Source organism: Narcine bancroftii, chromosome 7 (assembly GCF_036971445.1).
Source record: "Narcine bancroftii isolate sNarBan1 chromosome 7, sNarBan1.hap1, whole genome shotgun sequence".
NCBI lineage: Eukaryota > Metazoa > Chordata > Chondrichthyes > Torpediniformes > Narcinidae > Narcine > Narcine bancroftii.
In genome coordinates this window covers 70,465,385-70,484,877 of record NC_091475.1, presented here as the reverse complement: position 1 = coordinate 70,484,877, position 19,493 = coordinate 70,465,385, and the positions used below count along the sequence as shown (strand labels likewise).

Genomic DNA, 19,493 nt, shown 5'->3' with positions numbered 1-19,493 from the left:
GGGCTGATATCGCCTCAAACCGTGCATCTTGGCGCATCACAGTTCGGCGGGCAGCAACCTCCTTTGAAGAAGACCGCAGAGCTCACCTCATTGTCAAAAGACAAAGGAGGAAAACCCAACTCCCAACCCCAACCAACCAATTTTCCCTTGCAACCGCTGCAACCGTGTCTGCCTGTCCAGCATCTGACTTGTCAGCCACAAACGAGCCTGCAGTTGACGTGGACATTACCCCTCCATAAATCTTCGTCCGCGAAGCCAAGCCAAAGAAGAATTATTATACCCACGCTCCAGTTCGGCTCCGAATCATGGGTCCTCTACCGGCATCACCTACGGCTCCTAGAACGCTTCCATCAGCGCTGTCTCTGCTCCATCCTCAACATTCATTGGAATGACTTCATCACCAACATCGAAGTACTCGAGCTGGCAGAGTCCGCAAGCATCGAATCCATGCTGCTGAAGACCCAACTGCGCTGGGTAGGTCACATCTCCAGAATGGAGGACCATCGCCTTCCCAAGATTGTGTTATATGGCGAGCTCTCCACTGGCCACCGAGACAGAGGTACACCAAAGAAGAGGTACAAGGACTACTTAAAGAAATCTCGTGGTGCCTGCCACATTGACCACCGCCAGTGGGCTGATATCGCCTCCAACCGTGCATCTTGGCGCCTCACAGTTCGGCGGGCAGCAACCTCCTTTGAAGAAGACTGCAGAGCCCACCTCACTGACAAAAGTCAAAGGAGGAAAACCCCAACACTCAACCCCAACCAACCAATTTTCCCTTGCAACCGCTACAACCGTGCCTGCCTGTCCCGCATCGGACTTGTCAGTCACCAATGAGCCTGCAGCAGACATGGACATACCCCTCCATAAATCTTCATCCGCGAAGCCAAGCCAAAGAAAAGAAGAATTGTTATATGGTTAATCTAATGTCTTTAGGTTCAATTATAGTAACTCTGTTGTCACCAGTTTTTTATGAACTATTAACTCCAGAAGGCAATAGAATTTGATACCAAATGACAACAGTTTTCTCTCCAGCTCCCCATTCATTATCCAACTCTTACACTAACAAATCACTTAAGTTTTTTAAACCTGATGAACAGTCTCACAAAGAATGTAAATTAATTGAAATAAAAATGCTGCATTCAGATTTACCTTAAACAGCTTTGGGCATCACAGAATGATAGATCAAATAGAAAGTAAGTGATGCTTGGTTTAAGTATGTTCAAAAAACATGCGAGGTCAACATTTATCGAAGCCATCTGCATCCTCCACCATACAAAAGGACTCCTTCCTTTATCCATCCCATGGATTCCTTAATGTAGGGTTAGGATCATATTTTGGAATAATATTTTTAAAATTGAAAATGTGTTTCCAATTATTGTCAATGTTTTATAAATACTGGTTGTGTTCTGGAACTGGAGAAAATCCAAGCACTTAAATATATAGCAACACAGAGATCCAATTTATTGGTAACTGAAATATAATTCTTTTTTTTTCCAATTTTATTTAAAGATAAAAAAAACAATCCAATAATCATCAAACATTTTACAAAGATAAACCCCAAACCCACAAATTATATATAAAAAAAGATTATAAATGTTGAGAACAATTCAAAGTTTATCTAAATCCATATATTTCAAATATGGAGACAATTTGCTAACAAAAAGGGAATAATTATCAGGTAAATTATAAGTAATTTTTTTCCATAACCATACAAGCTTTCAATTCATTGTGCCAATGTAGTATATTAATCTCTATATTGTCTTTCCAAGTACTCGCAACACATTTACGCGCTACTGATAACACCAAACGTACAAAAGCAATTTGAATTTTATCCGAATCTAATGCCCTCAATAAAATCAAATTACCAAACAAAAAAATCATTGGGTCAAATGGTAATGTAAAGTTATACAATTTTTCCAAAACTACTTTAATTCCTTGCCAAAATGGTTGAACTAAACACAAGTCCAAACAGCATGTAAAAAAGTCCCAATACATAAATCACATCTAAAACATAAATCTGAATTACTAAACCCATATTTTTTTAGTTTCTCTGGAGTCAAATACAATTGATGTAAAAATTTATAATTAACCATTTCATATCTTACATTTGTCAATTTGATTACATTGTCCTGACACATATCCGTCCGATCATCTTCAGGAAAAATAAACACTAAATCACTCTTCCATTTAAGTTTAGATTTTTCTCAATCCGGTTTATCCATATTATGTTGTAACAAATTGGACATAACCGAAATATAACCCTTCTTTGGTACAGAGGAAATCAAAGACGCAAATCTTGACAAAGTAGGTAAATTCATCTCTCTACCATAATTATCCTTTACTAAGGCTTTAAGTTGGTAATATACAAACAAAGAATTTACAGATATATCAAATCTCTCTCTCAATTGATTAAAAGAAAGAAATTGACCCTCTTCAAAAGAATCCTGTATTGTTTTTATACCCTTAAAATTCCAACTCTTTAAATAATTATTAAAATTTGAAAAAGCAATAAGCTGATGGAGTTAAAATTGATAATTTATCTTTTGATCCCAAAACCCTATTTTTTTAAATCTAGATCTTTAACAAATGTTTCAATACTTGCATATTATATTCCTGTAACAAATTCAAGTTCCAACAAAATATAAATTAATGTACCTTAACCTCAGAAATACATGCCATTTCCATCTTAGCCCAGCTAGGAGGATAATCTAAATCCATCATCCTGCTAATAAACTTCAACTGGCCCACTTCATAATAATTTTGAAAATGTGGTAACTGAAGTCCACCTAACTCATATTTCCATGTAAGTTTATATAATGCCACTCAAGCTAATTTACCTTTCCATAAAAACTCCTGCACTACCTTATTTAAATCCTGTAAAAAACCCTTCTGAAAGTAAATGAGGTATTGACTGAAATAAATATTGAATTCAGGTAAAAATATTCATTTTAATACAACTGACCCTTCCAATCAAAGTTAATGGAAGATCTTTCCACTTAATCAAATCTGCTTTAATCCATTTTAATATAGGCACATAATTTAACTGATATAATGACTGATAATTAACATCTACAAACACACTTAAATATTTAATTTTATTTGTCCATTTTAATTTTGTAATAATTTTAAATTCTGAATAATCTCCTATTCCAACTGGTAAAATTTCACTTTTTACCCCAATTAACATTATATCCTGACAATTCTCCAAATTTTGACCAACTCTCTTGTAACTGCTTCAATGACCGTTCTGGTTTCGTCAAGTATATCAATGCAAATAAATGCAAATCTGCAAATAAATTAATCTTATATTCTTCATTCATAGCCTTCATCTCTCTAATTTCATCATTTTGCCTAATTGTCTGAGCTATTGGTTCAATAGGCAATGCAAATAAGGCTGGTGACAATGGGCAGCCCTGCTGAGTTGAACGAGTCAACCTAAATGGTAAAGAAATCTGACCATTTGTCACCACCCTAGCAATTGGGTTCGTATATAAAACTTTAACCCAACCAATAAAAAAGGGCCGAATTAAAAACTTTTCTAACACCTTAAATAAAGAATCCCACTCAACTCTATCAAAAACCTTTTCTGCATCTAATGCAACCACCATCAGATGGTTAGGCTGCTTTTGGTATACATTGTCCTAAGTAATTAATCGAAGAATATTATCAGATGCATTTCTATTCTTAATAAAACCTATTTGATCAGTATGTATCAGTTTAGGTTAGTATGTAGCAAGTCTATTAGCTAGTACCTTGGCTATAATTTTATAATCTACATTAATAAAGAAATAGGTCTATATGAAGACACTTTTAATGGATCTCTATCATTTTTTTTGGAATAACAGTTATTAAAGCACTTGAACAAGATTCTGGCAGCTTTTGTCCTTCAGTAACTTGTTTTAACACATTTCCAAATACACTAGATAAATCATCATAAAAAAAAATTATAAAATTCCACAGGAAATCCATCGTCCCCTGGGAACTTTCCATTTGGCATTTCCTGTACAGTTTCCTTGATTTCAAAATCTTTAAATGAAGGTACCAATTCATGAATATCTTTCTCACCTAATACTCAATTTAGATAAATAAGATCCAATAGAACCATTATCCTGCTTCCCCTCAGAAGTATTTAATTTTTGATAGAATGAATAAAACTGGTCATTAATTTCCTGAGGCTTATAGGTAATTATCAAATTCTTTTTAACATCATTAATATATGTTCAGCTTTCAATTGCCAAGCAACTATTTTATGTGCTCTTTCTCACAACTCATAATAATATTGTTTAGTTTGATTAATTAAATGCTCAAACTGATAAGTTTTAAAAGTATTATAGCATAATTTAATTTCACTAATGCAGCTTTTTAGTCTTCAGTCACATCCTTCTGAAAATCTTTCTCTAACTCAGCAATCTGATTTTCCAACATTAAACTTTCTGCCATAAATTGTTTCTTAACTTTCATAGAATAACTAATAACCTGTCCCCTCAAATAAGCTGTTAACACATCCCATACTACAAAATTATTATCCACAGATTTAATATTCTCAGTCAAGAATAAAGAGATGTGCACTTTAACAAAAGTAATAAACTCTGTTTTTTCAATAACATTGCATCAAACCTCCATCTATACGACGGACGTACCACTTCTGAACTTTCACAAGAAAAAAAATAATAATGAATGGTCTGATAGAACTCTACTTTTATATTCAGCTCACAATACACTACCCTGTAGGTGTGCTGATACCAAAAATATCAATCCTAGAAAATGAATCATGTCGTGATGAATAAAAAGAAAAATCTTTCTCTGTAGGATTAACCTTTCTCCAAATATCTACCAGATTTAAATCTTTCATTAACACTTTAATCTGTATTGCTGTCTTTGATTTCTTTATACTCTTTGGATTTCTATCCAATAAAGGTTCCAAAACACAATTAAAATCTCCCCCAACTAAAATATTTTCATTAGTTTGAGTTAACAATAAAAAAAAGCTTCTGAAATAAAGCGCTCATCATCTACATTAGGTGCATAAAGATTAAGCAAAGTCCAAGATTCAGCGATGATTTTACAATTCACCCATAAAACTCTACCTACATTTCCCTCTGAAGATTCCAATTCAAATGATATTTTTTAATGAATCAAAATCGCTACCCCTCTTGCCTTAGAATTAAAGAAGAAAAAAAAACACAGTTCCAACCCAATCTCTTTTCAATTTCAAATGTTCCTTTTTGGTTAAATGTGTTTCTTGTAAAAAGGCAATATCAATTTTCATTTTTTTTAATATAAGCCAATACCCTATTTAATCCCTAAACTTTAAAAGTTGCAAAATTCAAAGTAGAGATTTTTACTAACTACTAATATATTTACACTCTATAAAAAATGCTCCCCTTTATAATTCTTCAAAAACACAAAAAACCCACCCTTCAATAAAAAAAAATTAAAAATAAACCCAAACAAACAAAAAAATTAAAACCACCCAAAGATAGTAACTCCCTAAAAATCTGGGTGTGGTAAACCCACTAATGGTAGGTGACAGTGAAAGTCTTCAGTGTCATCCAACCCACCCCCAGGCAGATACATATTCATTATGATTAAGAACAATCAAATATAGTAAATATATTCAACCCAATGATTCCAAGCCCAATGATCTTCAATGTCAAGAAGACTTTGTGTCAGCTCTTCTTTCTTTCCATTCTTTCCTTTCTTACCATTCTTTCCAAACCCATTCCCGTTTCCATTTCCATTTCTGTTTACCTTCCTCTTAGGAGATGATGGTGAAGATCACCCATTTCTTCACAATTCTGGCAATGCATTAGCAAAAACCAAGGCTTCGTGATTGTTCTCAAAAAATTGAGATTGAAAGTTTCCATAAAAAACCTTCAAAATTGCAGGATAACATAAAGTATACTTATAGCCCTTTCGACCTTTAGCTGAATTAAATTCCCAATGTCTTCTAATAACCTTTTGACTCAAATCGGCATAAAAAAACCACTCTATTGTTTTGAATCATCAACGGGGATTGACTCTGCAAGCTCTCTGTACCGCCATTCGTAAAATCATTTCTCTATCTTGATACTTCAAACAGCTAATCAAAACTGCCCTCAGTGTTTGTCCAGGAAGTGTTTTTTTTTCCTCAAAGCTCCAGTTCCAAACCTTCAGGAAAAAATTATTTACCCAATACCTTTGGGATCCAATGTTTAAAAGTTTTTATTGGATCAGAACCTTCAAAGTCCTCTGGAAGACCAACTATTTTCACATTATTTTTCCGGCTTTGATTTTCCAAAGAATCAATCCCTTCTTTGAATCCCCCAATCTACAAAAGAAACTTTCACTTTTTCCATTTTTTTCTTTATTGTGTTCCACTTGATTTTGACATTCAGAAAAAAGCTGTTTCAATTTTTTTAATTATCTTGTACAATATCAACAGATTTTATACAAGATTTTGTCACTCTTAACTACAGTCATTGCTTGTTTCATAGTTGACATTTCTTCACACAAAATATTCATTTTTGTTTTCACATCCATAAATCCTTGGGTTATTTGTTTTGACATATTATCCATTTGGAAAGCAATCCCTTCCACAAAAGTGAACACTGAGTCCAATCCAGATTCCACTTTTTGAGGTCTACCTTCTTCAACAACAGACTCCTCCTCCTGGGGAAATTCCAATAATATAAGTTCCTCTTCACCTTCAGTCACCATAGGTCCTCTGACTATATGGCTGCAGGTTTGGACTCCCGACGCCGGCTCCACCACAGCCCACACTTTCTCCAAAAGGTCCCAGACCCGGGATGCTCCGCGCATGCCCGGCAGAACCGCCGGATGTGCAGGGGCATCTTCCGATGCTACACTGTGCATCCCCGAGCCACCCAGCAATGTCGCGGGCTTACGGGTCCCTTTGTCAGTCAGGCCGCCCGCACACACGGCTTCAAGTGCACGCGGGTCGGCTACAACCAAACTCACCGAAGTGCCGGCGCCATCTTGCGACTGGAGGATCGGCGCCAAGGTCAAACTTGAATGGGCAGGAGTCCTCTGAGGTTTGGAGATTCCCAAAAATGACTCCATGGATTCAGCTGTGCAAGTAGGCCTCAGATCATCTATACTTTTATATGGTAATTTCTTCTGAAGTTGAGCTTTAGATTTCACTATTATTCAAAACATTTTTAATATTATTTTTAACCACTTTTATAATTTTTTAAATTGGGTATTTAATAATCCAGCTGGGGAAAGGTGGAACACACGTCTTTCTTCTACGCCATCTTGCCACGCGCCCCACTGAAATATAATTGTAATAAAAATATACAATGCATTTCAAGTAAAAGGTAATAAAAGATTATGTGGAGACACATTATCTTATGGGAGAATGTACATTAACTTAAAAGAAGGATTTACCTACTTTGAGACCATTTCTTTCGCCCCCCCCCCCCCCCCACCCCACCCCGCACCGGAGGATTATATGTCATTGTCTGGTGGAACCAGTATCTTTTCTGAGGTAGGTTCTTGATGAGCAAAGACTGCGAAAGGTTTTCTGCCAGTAGGTGCAATCACAAAGCAGAGGTTACTTGGAGCTCTTATTAAATGGAAGAACTGGACTGAGGAGCAAAATGACCTGATGAATCCTGAACTGTACCATCATATCAACTACATCAAAATAGAAATATTTGTGGCATCTCTTTCTTCTCTGAAAATATTCTGTGCAGACTTTTATACAATGAAAATTTCATTTTCCAAAGGTCTCTCTTTTCTTTTTCAATATTTTTATTAACATTGAAATTTTACATCCAAAAATACAGAGTACTTATGTTAAAAGTCAAAAAGATACATCACTCTTAAATCATATAATTTCATCCAAGTCCCCCCATATTTTAATCAAACAGATTATATTGTATTGATACTATTTTATTATTTTAAAAAAGAAAAATCTAAACCCACTACCAAGAATGAAACTGTTTGGCTCAAAAATAAAAAGACAAAATTTTTATCAGAGTGATAAATTACCTCATTAGTCAACATTTCTACCTTCATAACAAATCAAAGTGACTAAAAAATGGTCCCCACAGTGTTTGAAAATTTACATTCAAATCAGAAACTGAGCCTCTAAACTTCTCTAAGTTTAAACATGACATAATGTAGCCATTGAGCATGATTAGGTGAGCATGGCTAGCCATAAGAGAAATAAAACTAATATATGCAGCTCAGATGTCGTTAACATACATCACTCCCTCCAACAACACCAAATAAAGCAGTTAAGGGATTTGGTTTAAAATTAACTTTAAAAAGTCAGAGAAAATTTGAAATACTTCAACGTAATATTTCTCAAGATTCTGGCAACAAATCACAATTTTTCCAGTCTGAGAACATCTTTTGCTCATTAGAATGCACTGCAAATTATTCATTCATAGATAATAATAAATTCATTAGAAATAAGAGATTTTAAATGAGTAAAAAGAAGCACAATTTACATTATCTGCAGAAGTTACAAATTGTGGCATATGAAAAGAAATCATTCAGCCCATCAATCTTTTCCAACTCTCAGGAAAACAAGTTCTCCCCTATTTTGTTTCACCTAATAGATTCTGCCTCTGATATCCCATCCTTCCACCTCCTCCACCCCCTCGCACCTCAGCACTCCAAGGACTGGCAAACTCTCCCTTCAATCCCAATATGAAACATTGACTTGCATCTCTCCACAGCTGTAGATTGACCCGTTGACTTCTTCCAGTGTTTTGTGTTTGGGTTTTAACCTATCATTATGTCTTTGGTTGTTGTATTTTGAGCAGATGTCCTGTAGGCTAAATATATTCAGTTCTGCAAAAATATCCTGCTGCTCCATAACAATCTTTAATAGATTCACCAGAGAACACAGAAGTATAAATTTTGGATGTTTGTCTTTGAGGTCTGCTTTGCTATAAAATTGGAACTTAACCAGCTGGAACTGAAGCAACGACCAGTCTGAAGCTGACTTGAGTCGAAGGATGCCAGTGTTTTTTTTTTCTACATGTGACTGACCACAGACTTAAATATGATGATCTTGTTCTCTTGGACACTTTGAAGAGAAAATACCAAGAGCAGAAAACACACATGGTAAGACTAAGTCGTTTACTCTGATCTGGGTGAAGTTCTGAGCTGGGCCAGAACTGTAGGATCTAACCCTACTATTTTTATCAGAGTATAATTGAACCTTAACACATAGTGTGCTGATTAACTCCACCATAGCTCCACCTGCATCAAGCATGCTATGGTTACAAGTCATGAAATTTAATTCCAAAACAATTGAATTTTTGGTAGATATAAGCACGGAAACAGGTACTTTCGGCCCAAGAGCCCTTGCTGCCCAATTACACACAATTGACGTACAACCCTCGGTATGTTTTGAACGATGGGAGGAAATTGGAATCCCCAGGGAAAACCCATGCAAACACACAGGGATAATGTACAAACTCTTTCCAGGCAGCATGGGATACGAACCTTGGTCCTGATCTCTGGTGCTGTAATAGAGTTGCACTAACCACTATGCAAAGATTTTGCATTTCCGGAATGCTCTAACTAAGGATTAATATTTTTGGCCATTCAGGAATCTTAAGACTCTAATTGTAGTGTTTCCACTCAAACTTTCCAATTAATTGTCAGTGGGTCTGAAGATGAACCACAACTTCTAGCCAGCAGTAAAACCATTTTAACTAAAAAAATCACGTAAATCCAAATTGTTTTCTTCACTAGGACTCATTTGTGCCAAGTTCAGTTCTTTGACAAGTGAATTTGGTCTCAAAAGTACTGCTCAGTATTCAGCTCAGAATCCGGCTTCAGGATGAGTTGTGCAGTGGCCCTAGTGAAGGGTAGGAATTAGGAGAGGCAAAGTATGAATTAAGAGAGAGTATAGTTCTGGGATACTGGACTGGTAGAAGAGTGAGCCAGATCAAGATGGAAAGGGTGTTAGATCTTGGCATTCAATCAACTGGGAAAGCAGATTAGAGAGCAGGACTGGCAAGAGAAAGGAATAATGGTGAGAGGTGGGCACATAGATGAGATGATGAAGGATTGACCAATCTCGACTGTTCTGTCCCAGAAAATGTAATGTACATCAGCAGCGTCAGGAATTGGTCAGGTCCAGGGTTCAGGTTCTTATTAGTGCTCCAAACAGGGCAAAATTGTACAGGGTAAAACATCATCCCAGATGTGGAGGTCATGTCAAGGAATCAAGTTTGACTCATGGCCAGAAGTGCCCGATTAAATTGCTTAATGTTCCAATACTAGGATACAGGGAAAAGCTTTGTTACCTTCAGGCAAATCAATTCACACTTAAATACAACAAGTAATGCAATAATAAAGCAAAATTGCTGGGTATTGTGTTACAATCATTCAAAAACTGCAGGCTGCAGTGTTACTTGGATAAAATGCAGGGTACAGAGGAAAGTACTGTTAAAGAGTGCAGGGGCATTTTAGAGTAAAGCAAAATAAACTGGAAATGGCAATTTTAATGTTTCTTAAAATAAAAATTCAGTTGTATCAGAATGAATGACACAGCCTGATAGAACTGAAGATCCAGACATTTTTCTGTGATCTGACCAAACTTCAGTTCTCCCATTCTTTGCCTAGGTGGCGCTGTTCCTTCAGTTTTACATCAGCTGGCAGATTTTAGATTTCAGATTCAGATTCATTGTCAGAGTACATCACATATAACCCTGAGATTCTTTTATCCTGTGGGCAAAGCAGAATTTCTGTTTATCGGTCGTGCAAAAGTGTACTCAAGAAAAGGTATGTATACAAGAGAGAGAGATGTAAATAAGAAGGAAGTGCAAACAAACTGCAATAGAGAAAATAATGTACAAAGTAAGAGTCCTTAAATAAGTCTCGGATGGATTTTGTTGTTGAGCAGTCTGATGGTGGAAGGGGAGCAGTTGTTCCTGAACCTGGTGGTGCGAGCCTTGTGGCACCTAAACCTCTTTCCTGAGGGCAGCAGCGAGATCAGAGTGTGTGCTGGGTGGTGTGGATCTTTGATGTTTGCTGCTGCTCTCCGACGGCAGCATTCCCTGTGGGGAGGGTTTTGTCTGTGATGTTCTGGGCTGTGTCCACTACCTTTTTGAGGGCTTTACACTCAGGGGTATTGGATTCCCCATACCAGACCATGATGCAGCTGGTCAGCACACTTTCCACCCCACCTCTGTAGAAATTTGCCAGGGTCTCTGATGTCATGCCAAGCCTCTGCAAACTCCTGAGGAAGTAGAGGCGCTGACATGCTTTCTTCACGATGCCATTAGTGTGTTGGGTCCAGAAAGAGTCTCCAAGATACTGTCTCCCAAGAATTTAAATGTGCTCACCCTCTCCACCTGTGATCCCCCAATGATCACTGGATGATACACATCTGCTTTTCCCTTCCTGAAGTCAGCAGTCAGCTCCTTGATTTTGGTGACAATCAGAGTGAGGTTGTTGTTGGTGCACCATTCCGCCAAGTTTTCAATCTCCCTCCTGTATATTGACTCATCACCCCTTTTTATACAACCCACTACTCTGGTATAGTCAGCGAATTTGTAGATGGTGTCGCTGTCATACCGAGCCACACAATCATAGGTGTGTAGCGAGTTGAGCAGGGTGCTAAGAATGCAGCCCTGTGGTGTTTCAGTACTGATGGAGATTGTGGTCTGGAGGTGAGGAAATTAGGGATCTAATTACACAGGGGGGTGTTAACTCCCTGGTCTTGGAGTGCACTGATCATTTTTGAGGGGATGATGGTGTTAAATGCTGAACTGAAATCGATAGAGAACATCCTGATGAATGCACCTTTGCTACCAGGTGTTCCAAGGCTTTGTGTAGAGTCAATGAGATGGCCGTAGACATGTTGCTATGGTAGGTGAACTGGAATTGATCCACGTCACTGGTCAGACAGGAGCTGATGTGATTCAACACCAGCCTTTCAAAACACTTCACTGTTTTTTTGAATATTTTAAAAAATTTTAATAGACTCAAATAAACAATACAATCCCCTTCAACACTCATATAACACACAGAGTCTGTATTTATCCTCCCCTTTCCCCTCTCCACCCCCCTACCCCAATACAACCGAGACTTTGGACATATAAATTATACAAATACAAATAGCAGGTGGGATCAGCGACCCCTTGGAAAAGCCTATGAGAAAAACAAGCATGGTGACTAAATAACAAAAGGGAAGGATTAAAAAGGAAGAGCTAAAAACAAAACTAAATAAAGCATATGCCCCACTTCCTTAATTCCACTCATTTCCCTACTGGGACATCATTGGTGATGTGAGTGCCACTGGTCGATGGTCATTAAGGCAGGTTTACACACTCATCTTGGGCACAGGTACGATTGACACCTGTTTGATCTCACTCCTGCCCAGAGTGAGATGCTGAAGATATCCGTGAATATTTTGGTAAGTTGGGCAGCACAGGTTTGTAATACCCGGCTGGGTAACCCATCCGGACTGGATACTTTCCTTCGATTCCCTCTCTTGAAGGCATCCTAGGATACGGAGAGGAGAGGATCATCAGAGGTCAAGGGGGTCCGCAGTGGGGATTCATTCTTGTCCTTGTGATTGATTCAGGTTTAAGTTTGTTTGGGGTTTTCAGCTGCAACTCAAAGTGACTGAAGGTGGATGTTCCGCCTTCTGTTAGCAACATAGGCAAAGGTGACCAGGATATACTTGAAAGCCTGACTGTTGATTGCAGCCAAACAAATGTGAACATCATAAAATCATAAAGAGATCTTTTATTTAGCTCAGTGGATCTCAACCTTTTTCTTTCCACTCACCTTTAGTAATTCCTTCTAGCCACCTATAATATCTTCAGCCATAGATCAGTGGTTTTCAAACTGCACCCCTAAACTCATATTCCACTTTAAGTAATCCTTATACCATAGATGCTCCATGATTAGTCAGGGATTGCTTAAGGTGCTATGCAAATGGAACAAAAAAGGTTGAGGACCACTGTCCATGGTCAATACAGTCCTACATTCCCTGAAATTATTTTTGCCCATAATTTTGTGTTCAAAGCCCCGATTGATTCTATTTCCATTACCCTTCCAGGCCACCGGACACAAATCATGTGCTGTGTGTCTGGAGAGGGAAAAATAACCTTTTCTCCTATCCTACTCTTTTCCCCAATTTTAGAATATGCCTTGCGTTATTGGTCAATTCTACAACTTATTCATTAAGAACCACCTTTGTCCTTAATGGAAGGGGGTTCATTGCCCTTCATTTAGATCCTGCTCCTTTGTCTGCAAACAAGCCATAGGTATACGAAGTGAAAGGCATTTCATATACAAGAGGAATGAGTCAGAGGTTGTTGTACATGCGGGTGCCAACAACATAGGGAGGAAGAGTGAAGTGGTCCTAAAAATAGTATCATTTGGAGGATGAATGTGTGGCTAAAGGGGTGGAGTAAGGGGCAGGGATTTGAGTTCTTGGATCACTGGGACCTGTACCAACCAAACGGGTTGTATTCAAATCCCAGAGGGACCAGGATCCTGGCAGTGGCATTTGCTGGGCTACTAAGGAGGCTTTAAACTAGTATGGTTGGGGGAAGTGGTCCATATAGAGAACAGCAAAGAGAAGGCTTGTAGACAAAGTTTAGGGGTGGAACGACAGGTGATCGAGAAGGAAAATCATCAATGCAATGATGGAAGGGGGATGATGGTAATAGAGTTGTCCATAAAGATGGGGACAAGCAGAGAGAACGTAAGATGTGGGAAATCTCTGAAATGCATTTACTTTAATGCTAAGAGTATTGTAAGGAAGGTGGATGAGCTGAAGATGTGGATTGACACTTAACGTGTTGGTGATTAGTGAGACGTGGTTGAAGGAAGGATGTGACTGGCAGCTAAATATTTTGGGATTTAGCTGCTTTAGGTGTGATGAAATTGGAGTGGTAAGGTGGGGGAGGGGTGTGGCATTGCTTATCAGGGAAAATATGATAGATTGGAGGGTTCGTCAAGGTAGGCAGTGTGGGCGGAATTAAAAAATAGAAAAGGAGAAGATACTATTATAGGTGTATATTGTAGGCCTATAATGGGGATTGAGAAATAGAGGAGCAAATGTGTAAGGAAATAGCTGAGATGTGCAATAAGCACAGGGTTGTGTTAGTGGTGGATTTTAATTGTCCTAATATAGATTGGGAAGCACATTCTGTGAAGGAGTTGGAATTATTAGAATTTGTACAATGTGTGCAGGATAGTTTTTTTTGCAGCAATACATTGAGGTACCCACTAGAGAAGGGGCAGTGTTCGATCTACTGTTGGGGAATGAGATAGAGCAGGTGACTGAGGGGTGTGTTAGGGAGCAGTGATCTTGGTACCATTAGTTTCATATAATTATAAAAAAGGATAGGTCTGGTCCAAAGATTAAGATTTTTGAGTGGTGGGATAGCCTGATTTAATGAGATAAGAAGAGATTTGCAAGAAGTGGCTTGGGCTGATTTGTTTTATGGGTAGGAGGTAGAGGAGAATTGGAGGGCATTTAAAGGTGAGATTTTGAGGGTGCAGAATCTTTATGTTCCTGTTAGGATAAAAGGCAGGACCAAAAGTTTGGTAGAGCCATGGTTTTCAAGGGAGATTAGGAAGATGGTTCGAGATAAAAGGGAGGTCTATGTTAAATACAGGAGGCAAGGTATGGAGGAGATGCTTGGAAAATATATGGATTGTAAAAGATGCTGACGAAAGAAATTAGGAAAGTGAAAAAAAGGTACGATGTGGCTATAGCGAACAGGGTGAAAGTAAATCCAAAGGGTTTTTACAAATATGCAAATAGCAAAAGGAGAGTGAAGGATAAAATTGGTCCCTTAGAGAATCAGAGCGGATGACTGTGTGCAGAACTGAATGAGATGGGGGAGATATTGAATAAATTTTTCTCTTTTGTATTCACTAGGGAAAAGGATATGGAATCGTGTAGGATAAGAGAAGCAAAAGAGGTGAAAATAGAAAATGGAAGGATTAGGAAAGAGGGGGTATTGGAACCTTTGAGGCATATAAAGGTGGACAAGTCTTTGGGTCCCGATGGGATTTTCCCTAGGACCTTGAGGAAAGTCAGGGAGGAAATAGCAGAGGCTCTGACAGTGATTTTTTAACAGTCACCTGGGGGGGGGGTGGGGTGGGGGGGGCATGGTGCTGCAGGATTGTTGTGCCACAAATATGGTTCCTCTGTTTAAAAAGGAGCCAGGTGTAGGCCCAGCAATTATCGGCCAGTAAGTTTGACGTTGGTGGTGGGTAAACTAATGGAAAGTATTCTTAGAGATAATATGTATAAGTATTTAGAGAGGCAGGGATTGATCAGAGACACCCAACATGGGTTTATGAGGGGAAGGTCATGTTTGACAAATCTTGTTGAAATTTTTGAGGAGGTGACTTGGAAGGTTGATGAGGGTAGAGTAGTAGATGTAGTCTATATGGATTTCAGTAAGGCCTTCGATATGATAAGGTTCCACATGTAAAGTTGGTAAGGAAGGTTCAGGAATAGGTATTAATGTTTAGATAGTCAGATGGGTTAACGGTGTCTAGAAGGCAGATGCCAGAAAGTCATGGTGGATAACTGTCTGTCAGGATGGAGGTTGGTGATGGGCGGTGTGCCTCAGGGATTGGTGTTGGGTCACGTTGTTTGTCATTTACATTAATGATTTGGATGATGGAGTGGTAAATTGGTTTAGTTAATATGCGGACGATACATAAATAAGGGGAGTTGTAGATAGTGAAGTTGGTTTTCAGGGACTACAGAAGGATTTGGACTGTTTAGAAGAATGGGCTGAAAGGTGGCAAATGCAGTTTAATGTCGATAAGTGTAAAGTGCTTCATTTTGGGAAGAATAATCAAACTTGGAGATATGCAGTGAAGGGGAGGGCATCGAGGATTGTAGAAGGACAGAGAGATTTTGGAATAACAGTTTATTGTTCTTTGAAAGTGGATTCTCATGTAGATAGGGTAGTGAAGAAGGCCTTTGGTATGCATAGAGTATAGGAGCTTGGAGGTGAGGTGAAGACTGTTGGTGAGGCCAAATTTGGAATATTGTATGCGGTTCTGGTTCCCAAATTATAGGAAGGATATTAATAAGGTAGAGAGGGTGGAGAGATGATTTACTAAAATGTTGCCAGGATTGCAGTATCCAGAATACAAAGAAAGATTGAGTAGTCAGGGTCTTTATTCATTGGAGCATAGAAGGTTGAGGAGGGATTTGATAGAGGTATTTAAAATTATGAGGGGGACAGACAGAGTAGATGTGAATAGGCTCTTCCCCTTGAGGGTAGGATAGATTGGAACAAGGGGTCATAAGTTAAGGGTTGGGGCAAAACAAGAGGAAGCTTCTTCACTCAGAGAGTGGTGGCTGAGTGGAAAAGGTGGTTGCATCAGGATCAATTTTGTCATTTAAGAGGAGGTTGGATAAGTGCATGGATGTGAGGGAGTTGGAGGGTTATGGCGGGCAGGTGGGTCTAGTGGAGTTCACTTAAATCGGTGCAGACTAGAGGGGTCGAGATGGCCTGTTTCCGTCCTGTAATTGTTATATGGTTATAATGTGGTTACCGTTACTGAGTCATTGGCTCTGGGTGCTGCTTCTGTCTCATTTGAGACTTGTTGTCGGAGGTCATAATGGGGCATGAGAAGAATCAGGTTCCAGCCCTGATTGATTAATGGCTATGGTGGTGAATGAAGCAGTTTTTAAAGCTAGAAGTGCAAGTAGCATTGAAACCTGCGTCCACTGGCTTTCACTGTTTGTGTCAGCTCTTGGTACCTCCTGTAGAGCAACATGCACATACCCAAGGAGTTACCTGAGCTCCAGAACCATCAGCTTCCTCGTCTTCTTCAGCCTATTTTTAGAGGGAGCCATGGCTTCATGCAGACGTATGAACTTCCCATCAGGCCCTCCACCGGATGAACAAAATGGTCAGAATCTGCTCTCTCCCATGTTTCGGAAGAACTGAAAATCCACCTCCCATTTTAGAACCATGGAATCATAGGACATTACAGCACAGAAAAAGGCCCTTCAGCCCTTCTAGCCTGTATCAATTATACTGCTAGTCCCACTGACATACACCCAGTCAGAAGCCCACTGTACCCCTCCCATCCACATACTTGTCCAAATTATTCTTGTTTGAAAATTGAGCCAGCCTTCACCACTTCAGCTGGCAGCTCATTCCTCACCTCCACCACTTTCTGTGTGAAGGAATTTCCCCAACCCTCCCCAGTGTTCCCCCTAAACTTTTCCCCTTTCACCCTTAACTCATGTCCTCTGGTTTGTATCTCACCTCCCCTCAGTGAAAAAAAAAGCCTATTTACATTTACTGCCCTTCATAATTTTAAATTCCTCTTTAAAATCTCCCCTCATTCTTCTATGCTCCAGGGAATAAAGTTCTAACCAGTGTAACCTTTCCCTGTAACTCAGTTCCTAAAGTCCAGGCAACATCCTAGTAAATCTTCTCTGCAGTCTTTCTATCTTATTGACGTCTTTCCTGTAGTTCAGTGACCAAAACTGCACATAATGCTCCAAATTTGGCCTCACCAATGTCTTACACAACTTTACCATAACATCCTATACTCAATACTTTAATTTATGAAAGACATTATTCCAAAAGCTGTCTTTGAAACCCTGTCTAGCTGTGAAGCCACATTGATGGAATTATGTATCTGTATTCACCAGATCCTTCTTTTTTACCACTCTCCTCAGTGTTCTACCATTTACCGTGCATGTCCTTTCTTGGATTGTCATTCCAAAATGCAACACCTCACAATAGTCTGCATTAAATTCCACCTGCCATTTTTCAGCCCATTTTTTCCAGCTGGTCCATTTCCCTCTGGAACAGTGCAGATTGCTTTCAGTAGAGCATGCCATCTACAAGTGGATGTAAACTTGGGTCATCTGCTGATTCACAATCAGAATCAGAATTTACTGTTGTGAACAAGTCATGAAATTCAGTGTTTTGTGGCAGCATCACAGTGCAAACATTCAGATTATAACCATCTTACAACATTACTATAAAAAATAAAAATAATAATACACGAAAAGTAAGGCAGTGTCTTTGGTTCATTGATTATTCAGGAATCTGATGGCAATGGGAAAGTAGCTCTCCTTGTGCCGCTGAGTGCTCGTCTTTAGGCTCCTGTACCCTCCGCCCCCCCCCCCGCCCCGATGGTAGCAGAGTGAAGAGGGCATGGCCTGGGTGGTGGGGTCTTTGAGGATAGAGCTGCTTTTCTAAGACTCTGCCTCATTCAGATGTCCTCGATGGAGTGAAGTCTGGTGACTGTGATATCACACGTCGAGTTAACAACCGTCTGGAGTTTATTCAACAGTTGTGTTTCCATCTCCGTGATTTTGCATAATCAAGTTCCATTAATAAATAGAAGCCTAATTCGCTCCTTTGCTGCAGATTTTGTCTGTTATTATTCATACCACAGTTGTAAAATACATGTAATGTATAAATTGCTTTGAATGAAATCTCAGCAAAATGAAAGGGAGAAGGCAAACTCATGTTTATAAATTGAGTTGTAAAATCACAATACTGGAGTAAGTCAGCTGGTCTCACAGTGTCCATGGGAGGTAAAGATGTATTATTGACATTACAGGCCTGAGCCTTTCCCTCCTGTGGACGCTACGAGACTGGCTGAGTTCCTCCAGCATTTCTGTGTTTGACCACAGTCACAGCGTCAGATGAAGGGTGGGGCAGGAGAGCATGGTCAAGGGGAGCTCTTTACTAAAGCTCAGCCTAGGGCCCGGGTGGTAATTAATCCGTCACTGCTCCCCGATCATGTAGGGGACTTCAACCGGGCCAACCTGAAGAGGACTCTGACAAACAGTCACCATCATATTGCCTGCGCAACCAGAGGAGCCAACGTACTTGACCACTGCTCCACCACCATCAAGAACGCCTACTAAGCCATCCCACACTTGCACTTCAGCAACTCTAATCACCTGGCTGTACGATTACACCTGGTGTACAGGCAGAGACTGAAACCACAGCACCAGAGGTGAAGATGGGAAAAGTATGGTCGAGGGAGATGGAGGAGTGTCTGCAGGACTGCTTTGAATCACTGGACTGGACCATGTTCAAGGACTCATCTTCAAACTTGAATGAATATGCCATGGCTGTTACCAAATTCATGAGAATCTGTGTGGATGAGTGTGTTTCCCCCACCCCCCACCCCCCAAAATAGCATGAGTACCCTGAGCAAGCTGGGGATGAACAAAAGGATCTGCAAATTGCTGAGGGTGAGGTTGATGGCATTCAAGACCAAGATGCAAGATTTGAAATGTAATTAATTGTCATTCTAACAGTGCTATATTACATGAAATTGCCTTTTGCCTGCTGTAAAGCAGACAGATTTGCCATTGGCAGAATTGTCTGAAATGCCCCTTACAGTCAGAGAAAGAGAAGCAGAAGAGAATGTCCTCCCCCCTCCCCCAGAGTCACCGAGTGTCTGTAGATTTGCCTCCAGCCCTTCCACAGCCTCCACCATCCAGTCCAATTCATCGACAGCCCGAGCTCCAGATTCAAACCTCC

The 19,493-nt window shown here is 39.4% G+C and overlaps 1 long non-coding RNA gene across 3 annotated transcripts in view; it reads right to left on the bottom strand.

The window, feature by feature from the left end:
• Positions 1-19,493, bottom strand: part of LOC138739870 (uncharacterized) — a 129,771-nt gene that overhangs the window by 6,780 nt on the left and 103,498 nt on the right. The window lies entirely within an intron of this gene.